Raw genomic sequence first — 13,136 nt, forward strand, 5'->3', positions numbered from 1 at the left:
CTGAGAACTTGTTTGGAAACGTAGAAGCAGGACTGGGCCATTTGGCCCTTCGAGCTTGCTCCGCCATTCGTTATCATGGCTGATATCAAATTCAATATCCTGCTCTCCAACCACCGCCACCCCCCCCCCACCAAAATTTCCCCTGGTCCCAAACGCTACATCTAATTTCTTCTTGAAATCGGACAATGTTTTGGTCATGGATTCCACACATCCGCCACCCTCTTGGTGAAGAAATTTCTCCTCACTTCAGTTCCAACAGGTTTACCCTTTATCCTCAAAGGATGATTCCTAGACCTGGACATCCTCACCATCGGGAACATTCTTTCTGAATCTATCCTGTCTAACCCTGTTAGAATTTTATAACTTTCTCCCCGTGTCTGTGTGGGTTTCCTCTGGGTGCTCCGGTTTCCTCCCACACTCCAAGCGATGTGCTGTTTAGGGTGCATTGGCTGCGCTAAATTCTCTCTGTGTACCCGAATAGGTACTGGAGTGTGGTGACCAAGGGATTTTCACAGTAACTTCATTGCAGTTTTAGTGTAAGCATACTGGAGACTATAAATAAACTTTAGGTTAGATCATTCCACAACATCCTACTGCAATGCAAAATGCATGTTCCATACAACCCTGAGCATCCCCCTTCCTGGTGTTGAGTTGAGAGCGAGGCAGGGTGTCAGAAAATACCTAGCAAGCAATAACAACTGAGTAGTAGGGTGGCACAGCGATCAACACTGCTGCCTCACAGCACTAGGGACCCGGATTCAGTTCTGGCCTTGAGTGACTGCCTGTGTGGAGTTTACATATTCTTCCTGTGTCTGCATGGGTTTCCTCCAGGTGCTCTGCTTTTCCTCCCTAAAGATGTCTAGATTACATGGATTGGCCATACTAAATTGCCCCGCAGTGTCCCAATCTGTGTAGATCAGCTAGATTAGCCATCGCTAATGTGTGGGGCACGGGGATAGAGTGGGGGAAGGGCCTGGATAAAAACACTGTCAGAGAGAGTCAATGTAGATTCAATGGGTCAAATGGCCTCCTTCCGCACTGTAGGGATTCCATGAATTCACTGGTGCAAAGCTTGAAATAATCCAGTTATTTTGCCTGATATTGTACCCAAATATTGTTTGGGATTACACAAGAAGGCTGGAATTCTAGTGGGCAGGCAGGGGGTGGACCACGTAAAGGTCCATTGAAGTCTCTGGTTGTCAAGGCAAGTGTGGTGAAGAATCCCACATGATATACATGTGGCTGAACTGGTCAACATGCCACCTTGAAGAGGGCAGGATTCTTCCAAAAACTTTGCCGGTGCCACAAAAAAAAAACTACTACTCTGTCCTTGACATTTCCTCACCTGTTGGGCGAGGGGGTTAGGAGGAAGCAGGGAGACACTTTCATAAGCATCCGTTCACAGGTGGCAGATCTATGCATTCTGCTTCTCTCTGCACAGATGCTGTTTGACCTGCTGAGCACTTCCAGCAGTTTTTATTTTGGATTCGCAGCATCTTACACTTGCCTTTGCATAGAAAGGAACACTGACTGGCTTTATTTTCCATTCAAACATTGCAGTAGCTGCTCTGCCCATGTCAAAAGTATCACCATCATTACGTAGCTTAATAGCTGGTGCTTTATATTGCAGGAGAGCGTTGCTAATCACAGCCCTGATAGTCTGAGGAGAGATACATCAAAGGCTATGGATTTCTTTGCCCAGATTAAATGAACAGAATGGTTAAACACTCAAACACCTCATTAATCTAACCTACACCTGTGGGAGAGTCTGGAGTATGTATATTAAACGAAAGACAATAAGAGGTCCAAGGAATAAAGCAAAGAACCTTTAAGGAGGTGAAAAATAATAAGAACCGCTGCAATGGAACACACCCCGGCTACAAGAGCATCAGTCCTTCCTTACTTTGTCAGCAATTTAGTGCATATTCACCAGAGTGGCTTCTTTAAACTGGAAGCTGGGCTAGATCTTGACAACAGTACGCAGAGGGCTATAATAATGGAGCAGCTACCTTTTCACCAGGGGAGGCAATGGCCTGGTGGTATTATCACTAGATTATTGATCCAGAAACTCAGCTAAAATTCTGGGGACCCAGGTTCGAAATCCGTCACGCGGATGGTGGAATTTGAATTCAATAAAAAAAAAATTTGGAATTAAGAATCTACTGATGACCATGAAACCATAGTTGGAAAAACCCATCTGGTTCAATAATGTCCTTTAGGGAAGGAAATCTTACCTAATCTGGCCTACTTGCGACTCCAGAGCCACAGCAATGTGGTGGACTCTCAAGTGCCCCCTGAGCAAGGGCAACTAGGGATGGGCAATAAATGCTGGCTGGCCAGCGACACCCATATCCCACGAATGAATTTACGCTCACAGTAAGGAGCGTGCCTAGTCTAGATGGGTAGAAGCCTGGTCGGAAAAGCATAAAATAGTTACAGAATCCGTTCTATGGCCCATTCTATTTACTATCAAGTACCTGGAAAGCTTTCTACATAGCCCTGGTCTCCTGCGTTCGTCTTCATCAGAATTAATGAGGCTTTGGCAAGGGAAATTATTTTGAGAATTGACCAACAGAAGGCATCATCATCTGAACCTAGGGAGAGTTCAGGAGATTTTGAATAGGCCTAAATAAACCTGTGGTAAAAATATAATGCAAAATAGGCCTTCAAAGGGAAGTAGATTAAATATCCTGTGAAATTTGTTTCTCTGAATTTAGAGATAACGGCAGCAAAAGCAAGTTATGTGCCAGGGCTGCACAGTGGACTGACTCATCCAATCTGCCTTCCATTTCAGCAGTCTCACAACACCAGGTTAAAAGTCCAACGGGTTTATTTGGGATCACTCACCCGACGAAGGAGCAGTGCTCCGAAAACTCGCGATTCCAAATAAACCTGTTGGACTTTAACCTGGCTTTGAGAGATTTCTCACTGTACCCACCCCAGTCCAACGCCAGCATCTCTACCTCACAGCTGCCTTCCATTCAGTTATCTTCGTGACGCTACTTTCTGATTATTCGACAGGCACGCGTCACTTTTTCCTCCCTCAAACACGCAAACTCTGTTTTCCCCCCAATGATAACTCCAACAAAACTCCACCGTCAAAGGCTTGCCTCACAGCTAACTAATCCCACCGTGTATAATGGTTTAAACGATTCATGCTGCAGCGCTTTTCAGTTTTGAGGCACATCAAAAAAAAGGCTACGATTAAAATAGTTAAGCCGTGGGTTTTTGTCTGCCTGTCATTTTGATTCAGACACACTGGAAGCTTGGTAAATATTCAGTGTAAATACGCAATACTGCGTCCAATTCTTTTCCTCTTGGAGCTGGGGGTTGCCTGCACCTTACGAGCGAGGGAACCTCAATTCCTTCAGGCCTTATCTTCTAAGAGAATAGCTGGAACTCAAACTACAAGTCCCTGACAGGAGCTGAAATCATTGTCACAGGCATGCAAGAGATTTAAAGTGAAGCGAAATAAGGACAGACAGCTAACTAAAGCACAATATGAACAGCATGGCTTTCTATTAACTCAGGCTGCTAAGTTCCAAGAAACGCCTGCGCGGCCAATAACACAGAGTTCTGTGCACTGACACTTTAGGGAGTTAAATCAAGATTTTACAATGCGGGACTCCAGTAGGGTCTGTTTGTTGTAAGAAATCCACATTAATGGGAGCTCAGGGGGACATTCGTCACATTTCTCCAAACTAGCGGTTTTGCTGACTTTCTGTAAAAGCTACCGCACTCCAGCAATCCGAAAAGACAACAATAGCTATGCAAAGGCTGTCGCTGCAGAAAAATGTTATTGGCACAGCAGAACAAGAATAATGTGCTGGTAGGCCAAACGGAAAAAGAAAAGGATAGTTTGCACTCACATCAAGGAGTGTGCCTAGCCCAGATGGGTAGAAACTTGGTTGGTGGAAAACATAAAGACTGTTACAGAACCTAAAGTAAGAAGTCTCACAGCACCAGGCTAAAGTCCAACTGGTTTATTTGGAATCACGAGCTTTCGGAGCGCTGCCCCTTCATCAGGTGAGTCAGGTGAAGGAGCAGCACTCTGAAAGCTCGTGATTCCAAATAAACCTGTTGGATTTTAACCTCGTGTCGTGAGACTTCTTATTGTGTGCCCACCCCATCCCAATGCCGGCATCTCCACATCACCAGAACCCAAAGGAGGCTATTTGGCCCATTCCACTTACTATCAAGCTCTCGGAAAGCTATCCGCAGCACCCCGTTCTCCTGTACTTTTCTCCATCAGAGCTAAGGCAGTTTTGGTGAGGGACAAGGATTAAACTATTGAGAACTGATCAGCAAAAGGCATTACCATCTGAACCAAGGAGAGTTTAGGAGATTTGTTTTGAATACTGTGAGGAAAGGCCTACTTAAAATTGTTGTAAAAAATATAAGTCAAAATAGGGTTTAAAAGAGAAGTAGATTAATATTCTTCAAGTTTTTTTTAAGCACAACTGTAAGTACTGCATTCCCTTTCAGCTTTTCCTATGTTGGTGGAATGGAACTAGTAATCCAGAGACCAGGGTTATGCTCTGGGACCCAGGTTCAAATCCCACCATGGCAGATAGTACAATTATTTAAAAAATACATCTGGAATTAAGAATCTACCAATGACCACTGCCGACTCTGGTAAAAACCCATCTGGTTCCCTTAGGGGAGAAAATCTGCCATCCTCACTTGATCTGGCCTACATGTAACTTCAGACCCACATCAAACCTCTGATATAGCCTAGCGAGCCACACAGTTAATTAAAGGTAATTAGAAATGGGTAATGAATCCACATCGCATGAATGAATGAAAGGAAAAAAAACATGGGGAAGGTCACTCCTTCTCTTGAGAATTTTACATCCCTTCCTGTCACTAATCCTCCCCGTTTATCTGGGCTGAGGACTGGCTCCAATACACAGCGGCTTGTTCACATGAGTGGCTGGGTTCCTTTGCGGTCAACAAGTCCTGGAGTGAAACTTAAAACCCAGGATCTTCTGTTTTTTGTTTGGTTCGTTTGTGGGACATGGGCACTGCTGGCTGGCCAGTGTTTACTGATTCATTTATTGACTTACCTGACGAAGGAGCAGCGCTCCGAAAATTAGTGGCGTTTGCTACCAAATAAATCTGTTGGACTTTAACCTAGTGTTGTGAGACTTCTTACAGCATTTATTGCCTATCCCTAGTTGCCCTTGTTCAGATGACAGTTGAGAGTCAACTACATCATTGTGGCTCTGGAGTCACATGTAGGCCAGACCAGGTAAGGACGGCAGATTTCCTTCCCTAAAGGTCACCAGTGAACCACATGGGTTTCTCCGACAATCAACAATGGTTTCATAGTCATCAGTAAATTCTCAATTTCAGGTACTTTTATCGAATTCAATTTCTACCATCTGCTGCGGGTGGGATTCGAACCCAGATCTCCAGAACATCAGCTGAGTTTCTGGATTAATAGTCTCGCGATAACACCACAAGGCCACCGCCTTCCTGACAGAGACAGGAGTGTTGCATACGGAACCATTCGAGCTCCAGCATTCCCCATCTCTTTTTAAAAGAATAAAAATCTCAAGTCTTTCTTTGTTCCTGGGACAATCAACTCAGCCCTGGACCTCCTCACAAATCTCTCTCAATTTAGAGCATCTGTGAGTGATGTCCTTGTAACCGGGTTAGCTTTAACCCCGATTTCTGACAGCTCTTTTGGAAATGCTTGAAGTTTTTGATTGGGGCCAGCTGGAAAAGCTCAGGTCTCCACTCGCTGAAGCTATGTTTGTTGTGTAGTAGGTCACAGAATGGCAGTGTGGATTGCTGAGGACACTCAATACCCAAAGGAATGTTTCATTTTCTATTCTGGTGACATCCCAGAACGCCGAGATGTAGCTCAACGAACATCTGCATTTAGAACTGCATTTTTGATACTGATTTGCAATATTTATATAAATATTAAAAGCCAACCTTTGAAACATAATCATAATTTACTAGCTGACCTCCATGTAGTCACACCATTAGTTAGGGAGTCAGTAATTAAACAGATTAGAACAGTCACACACACACACAAAAACAAACACAAACATTGTTACCACACCCTTTAAAGAACAATCAGTAAAACACCTCAGGATGTTTATACATTGAAACTCCACCTGGTTAAGTAGTACAAAAGATCTCTAATTTGCATGTACCACTGTCCTTACCTGTGGACATCCTGCTGATAATAAAAGAACCAGTAACTATGCAATGATTATGTAGCAGCTAAAAAACAATGCCCTGTAATATCCCAAGATCTGTGAAGATCATTTTGAAGAGGGATTGCTAGAATTAACTGTAAACATTGCTGAAGAGAGCAATATGTTAGAATCATACAATTCCTACAGTGCAGGAGGTGGCCATTTGGCACATCCAACCTGCACTGACAACAATCCCACCTAGGTTCCTACCCCTGCAATTCCACATATTTATCCTGCTAATCCCTCTGACACTAAGGGGCAATTTAGCATGGCCAATCTATCTAACTCGCGCATCTTTACGAGGAGAAACCGGAGCACCCCACACAGACATGGGGAGAATGTGCAAACTCCACACAGTCACCCGAGGCCGGAATTGAACCTGGATCCCTGGCGCTGTGAGGCAGCAGTGCTAACCACTGTGCCACTCCCTGAAGCTTTCATTGAAGCTTTTCATTTTGCACTCAGCAGGACAGGTGCAAGAATTCCAAATCTCACACAACAATTTGTACAGCACGACGTTGCTGGTTAACTGGAGGGTCTTAATGACATTACTGTTACTAGAGAGGCGGTGCTTGACAGACTGGAGGGGCTGATTGTGGACAAGTCCCCAGGACCGGATGGAATGCATCCGAGGGTTCTGAAAGAAATGGTGGAGGTTATAGTGGATGCATTGGCGGTTATTTTCCAGATGTCGCTGGATTCCGGGGAAGTGCCGGAAGATTGGAAAACGGCTAATGTTACGCCGTTGTTTAAGAAGGGTGCCAGGCAAAAGGCAGGGAATTATAGGCCGGTTAGTTTAACGTCTGTGATAGGTAAAATGTTAGAATCCGTCATTAAGGAGGAAATTGCGAGGCATCTTGAAGGCAATTGCTTGATAGAGCAGACGCAGCACGGTTTCATTACGGTTGTGTCTGACAAATTTACTGGAGTTCTATGAGGATGTGTCTAGGGCCGTCGATAGAGGAGAGCCGGTGGATGTGGTCTTTCTGGATTTTCAGAAGACGTTTGACAAAGTACCTCATAAGAGGTTATTGCAGAAGGTCAGGGGACTTGGAGTTGGGGGTAGGGTGTTAGCGTGGATAGAGGATTGGTTGTCAAATAGGAGGCAGAGAGTGGGGGTCAACGGGTGCTATTCGGATTGGCGGATGGTGACTAGTGGAGTGCCCCAGGGGTCGGTGCTGGGGCCTCAGCTTTTTACCATTTATATAGATGATCTGGAGGAGGGAACCGAGTGTAGGGTGTCGAAATTTGCGGATGACACCAAGATTGGGGGAACGGCAAATTGTGCGGAGGGTGTGGAGAGTCTGCAGAAGGATCTAGATAGGCTGGGCGAATGGGCCAGGAAATGGCAAATGGAATTTAATGTTGGCAAGTGTGAGGTGGTCCACTTTGGTAGGAAGAATGGTAGGAAGGATTATTACTTACGGGGCGAAAAACTGCAGCAGGCGACGGTGCAGAGGGACCTCGGGGTCCTTGTGCATGTGTCGCAAAAACCCAGCTTGCAGGTGCAGCAGGTGGTCAGGAAGGCGAATGGGATGCTGGCCTTCATAGCGAAGGGGATTGAATATAAAAGTAGGGAGGTCTTGCTGCAGCTGTATAGGGCATTGGTGAGGCCGCAGCTGGAGTACTGTGTGCAGTTTTGGGCGCCGCACCTGCGTAAAGATATTTTGGCCTTGGAGGGAGTGCAGAGGAGGTTTACGAGGCTGATACCGGAGTTGAGGGGGTTGAACTATGAGGAGAGGCTGAATAAACTAGGCTTGTACTCATTGGAGTTTAGAAGAATGAGGAGAGATCTCATTGAGACGTATAAGATGATGAATGGGATGGATAGGATAGAGGTGGAGAGACTCTTCCCACTGAAAAAAGACAGTAGGACTAGGGGGCACAGCCTCAAGATAAAGGGGGGGGCGTTTTAGAACGGAGTTGAGGAGGAACTTCTTCACTCAAAGGGTGGTGAATCTCTGGAATTCTCTACCCATTGAAGTGGTGGAGGCTGCCTCGCTAAATATTTTCAAGAAGCGGGTTGATGGGTTTTTGATAAGAGAGGGGATTAAGGGTTATGGGGAGAGGACCGGAAAGTGGAACTGAGCCACGACAGATCAGCCATGATCTTATTGAATGGCGGGGCAGGCTCGAAGGGCCAGATGGCCTACTCCTGCTCCTATTTCTTATGTTCTTATGTTCTTAATTGGCAGGTCAACTCAAATTGGCCGAGATTTTTCAATATGAAAGCAATGGTGACCTCCAGACCCTTCAAGCTCCCTTTTCTCCTGTGGTATAAATTGTTTAGCATTCTTGCATTTGTCCTGTTGTGGAGCACTGCAGCAGCACAGTGGGTAGAACACTGCCTCACAGCACCAGGGATCCAGGTTTGTCACCCAATTCATAGTCACCCAATTCTGGCCTTGGGTGACTATGTGTGGAGTTTGCACGCTCTCACTAAGTTTACTTGGGTTTCCTCCATAAATAGATGCACAGATTAGATTGATTCATCATCCAAAACTGCTTAGTGTCCCAAGATGTATAGGTTATTGGGATTAGCAGGGTAAATACGTGGGGTTTCAGGGATAAGACCTGGGTAGGGTGCTCTGTTGGGAGAATCAAGTGCAAGCATGACAGACCAAATGGCCTCCTTCTGCACTGCAGGAATTCAATGAGCGAAGGTTGAAAAGCTTCAGCAACCTATCTCTGTTTACTTGTTCTACGCTACCAAGTGACTAATTCTGCGCAGTACTTTGTATAAAGTTGGTGGCTAGTTCTTACTCACCTGACCATTCTCTGGGAACAGTGGACGAACTTCACACTGGCAGAATGGTGTTGAATTTCAGAGAGAACACATTTAGAAAATCAATGCAATCACGGGCTCGTATCAAACACTGGGCGGCACGGTGGTTAGTAATGTTGCCTCACAGCACCAGGGATCTGGATTGGGTTACCGTCTTTGTGGAGTTTGCACATTGTGGCTTTCCTCCCACGCTCCAAAGACGTGCAGGTTAGGTGGATTGGCCATGATAACTTGCTCCTTAGTGTCAGGATGACCAGCTGGGGTAAATGCATGGGGTTATGGGGATATGACCTGGGTGGAGTTGTGGTCGGTACAGACTCAATGGGCTGAATGGCCTCCTTCTGCACTGTAGGGATTCTACTGAGGATTTTTCTGACGTGTGTTAATTAGTACACTGCCTTTGTTGCGGACATGCAGTCTGATGAATGCTTTGCTTGGACCAGAATAGAGGTATTGCCTCTGTGGCTGAGTCGATTAAAGCGCCTGCCTGGTAAACAGGAGATTTCGACTTCGAATCTCAGCTGTGTCTTGACGTGTGTTCCTTACTGCAGTGTGCGCTTATTCATCAAATATGCCAAGCACAGTAATTCCCTCTGGGGGCGCAATGATAACGTCACTGGATTAGTTATATGTGTGTGTGTTTGTATCAAGATCGAGCAGTAATAGAACAAACTGATTTGCAAATTGCAAAAGACTCCCAGATCTGGATTTGTGCTCCTTGCTGGACACTGTTCTGAGCTCAGTGTTCAGGTTATCACAACGAAAGTACAAAAGGTCCAGGGCGTTTGCATCTTTCAGCCTGCTGTCTTGGATAATCCTCTGCTCACCAGCATCTAGAATTTATTCTGGTGGCTTTGCAGAGGTACAGAAAGGCAGCATCCCCATCCAACAAAGAACTGCGATCAGTCACTTAGCTGTCCAATAGCGCCACCCGCAGGCATGTCTATGCTTGCATTGGAAATAATTTTTACCTTCAGACAACTACATCAGTTTGAACTTTAATTAGTACACAGCCTTTGTTGCTAACATGCAGTCTGATGAATGCTTTGCTTGGACCAGTACAGAGGTATTGCCTCTGTGGCTGAGTCGGTTAAAGCACCGGTCTGGTAAACGGGAAATTTCGACTTCGAATCTCAGCTATGAATTGACATGTGTTCCTTCCTGGAGTGTGTGTGTGTTTATTCACCAAATATGCCAAGCACAGCAATTCCCTCTGGGGGCACAATGGTAACGTCACTGGATTAGTTATCCTAAAGCCCAGGCACATGCATTGGTGGTGAGGGTTCAAAGCCCAACCACGACAGCTGCTGTAATTTAAATCAAATCAGTAAATGTGGGATTCAAGTTTGGTTAGTAATGGTGACCAGTATCAAGGTTGCCATTTGGACAGTGGGTAGAAAAGCCAACAGCTTGCAGTTGGATAGAAAATAAATTCCAGTCAGCAGGGCCCAGACGTCTGAAAGCATGGCTGCCAAAATGTGAGGCGAGAACAGCGGAAGCAGAGACAAGAGTTGGAGAAGCAGAAGAGTTCTCAGTTTGGCAAGGGGAGGTTATCGGTGGCACAGCGGTTAGCACTGCTGCCTCACAGCACCAGGGATCCAGGTTCAATTCCCGGCTCGGCTCACTGTGTGCACAGAGTCTGCACGTTCTCCCAGTATCTGCAGGAGTTTCCTCCAGGTGCTCCTATTTCCTCCCACAGCCCGAAAGGCGAGCTGGTTAGGTGCACTGGGCTATGCTAAATTCTTCCTCAGTGTACCTGAACAGGCGCCAAAGTGTGGCGACTAGAGGATTTTTACAGTAATTTCATTACAGTGTAAATGTAATTCTACTTGTGACACTAATAAATAAACTTTAAGGTTAGAGAGACTTGGAGTGGGATTTTCCTCCAATTAACCCCATTGCCAGGCAAAATTAAAACTAAAAACTGAACGTTCAATAGTTAACAGAGGAGGAAATCAAACGTTAAACTAAGATCGAGGTAGGGTTTTCAGGACTTCAACCACGGTGGTAGCAGTGGTTAGCACTTCTACCTCACAGCACCAGGGACCCGGGCTCGATTCCTGGCCTCGGGTCACTGTCTGTGTGGAGCCTGCACGTTCTCTTCGTACTCTGAGCACTCCAAAGATGTGCGGGTTAGGTGGATTAGCTGTGATAAATTGCCCCTTGGGGGAACTAGCTAGGGTAAATGAAAGGAGTTACGGGGATCGGGCCTGGGTGGGATTGTGGTCGGTGCAGACTCGATGGGCCGAATGGCCTTCTTCTGCAGGGTAGCGAATTCTACGATAATTTGCTGGAGTTCTGTATTATTACAACACCCTGACCGTGGACATTTAATGAACTGCTGCCTAACGGTTTAAAATGGTGAAGAGCTGCCCTCTAATGGCAATCGCTTTTACTGTTAACCCAAACAAGAAGATTCAATATACAATCCAACATTTGCAGGTGACAAGTTTAACCCCATGCATTTATCGTAGCTAGTCCCCCTGAATTTAAGGGGCAATTTAGCATGGCCAATCCACCTAACCCACACATCTTTAGGCTGTGGGAAGAAACCCATGCAGACACAGGGAGAATGTACAAATTTTACACAGACAGTGACCCAAGCCAGGAATTGAACCCAAGTCCCTGGAACCGTGAGGCCGCAGTGCTAACCACTGTGCCACCCAAAGATGATTGCACAGTGGGTCAGGGATCCTTCAGTTCAGGAAAAAGAAAGACGTTTCGGAAGGTAGCATCACCCAAACAGATGTGAAGGGGGGGCAAAGAAACTTGAGGATGGATGGGCTCCTTATAGGAAGTGGGATGTGAGGAGTCATGCAAGTCACTGTGGCCAGACCGGCTGAATTTTTCCAGCATTTACTGCTTTTAATTTTAGATTTCCAGCAGCAGTGGCATTTTGCTTTTACCTTAGAAGAAAAAGAGTTTATTTTCTGATGAGGTGAATTCCAAAGATGTGTGGGTTAGGTGAAATGGCCATGCTAAATCGCCCCTTTGTGTCAGGGGGATTGGCAGGGTAAATACATGGGGTCACAGGGATAGGGCCTGGGTGGGATTGTCGTCAGTGCAGGCTCAAAGGGCTGAATGGCCTTTCTTCTGCCCTGTAGGGATTCTATAATCTATTAAGGCAAAGCTGTTTTGGTGAGCAAGGCATCATGTTTACAATGTGTAATTGTTTTAAAATTGCATGAGCTTCTACTTCGAGTTAGGTTGAAAGGCCAGAGAGAGCAGGATTGTGAAAAAAAATCAGGTAGACTTTTCAATCAGGATTTAATTGTTGTATGGTTGCAGGCGGAATTGTTAAACTGGCTGTCAGCCAAAAAGTAAATCCTATCAGGTGTGAACGCAGACAATATGATGATGGGGAAACTTGCAATTAAAAGTCATCACCCCCTTATCTACAAAGGAGTTAATATTGAAATTGGTTCACTACTTAATAATAAGTAAATTCTATTACATTAGACCTTTCGGGGATGAATAGGACAGTTCTAACCACCAGCGTGGCAACTAGGGGAATTTCACAGTAACTTCATTGCAGTGTTAATGTAAGCCTTACTCGTGACTAATAAAGCTTTGCTTTTACTTTATGCTGGTGGTTGTTCAGCCAAACTGTCAGTTCTTTACTAGTTTGGAGTTATTCTACTGAGTATTCCTGTCTGATTATTAATCGTGCATCAAGTTTTCAATAAGGGGAGCCACAAATGTGAACGAACACTCGCGACCAGACGTCAGTATCTTGGTGGAAATTTGCTTCAGGGCACATGGTGGCACAGTGGTTAGCACTGCAGCCTCACAGTGCCAGGGACCCAAGTTCAATTCTGGCCAAGGGTCACCAGCAGTGTGGAGTTTGCACATTCTCCTCGTGTCTGCGTAGGTTTCCTCCCCCAGTACAATGAGATGCAGGTTAGATGGATTGGCTGTGCTAAACTGACCCTTAGGGGGATTATAATAGAATCCTTGCATTGCAGAAGGAGGCCATTCAGCCCATCAAGTCTGTACTGACCACGATACCACACCCAGGCCTTATTTCCATAATTCCACACATTTACCCCACGAATCCCCTGAATCTAGGGGCAATTTAGAATGGCCAATCAACATAACATGCATACCTTTGGAGCATGGGAGAAAACCATAGCACTCAG

The 13,136-nt window shown here is 45.5% G+C and overlaps 1 protein-coding gene across 2 annotated transcripts in view; it reads right to left on the reverse strand.

Annotated features, from left to right (window-relative positions):
• The window catches only part of LOC145360744 (secretory carrier-associated membrane protein 5), a 69,664-nt gene that overhangs the window by 27,238 nt on the left and 29,290 nt on the right, over window positions 1-13,136 (reverse strand). The window lies entirely within an intron of this gene.

The sequence above is a fragment of the Carcharhinus amblyrhynchos genome, chromosome 32 (assembly GCF_965287045.1).
Source record: "Carcharhinus amblyrhynchos chromosome 32, sCarAmb.v2.hapA, whole genome shotgun sequence".
NCBI classification, from domain to species: Eukaryota; Metazoa; Chordata; class Chondrichthyes; order Carcharhiniformes; family Carcharhinidae; genus Carcharhinus; species Carcharhinus amblyrhynchos.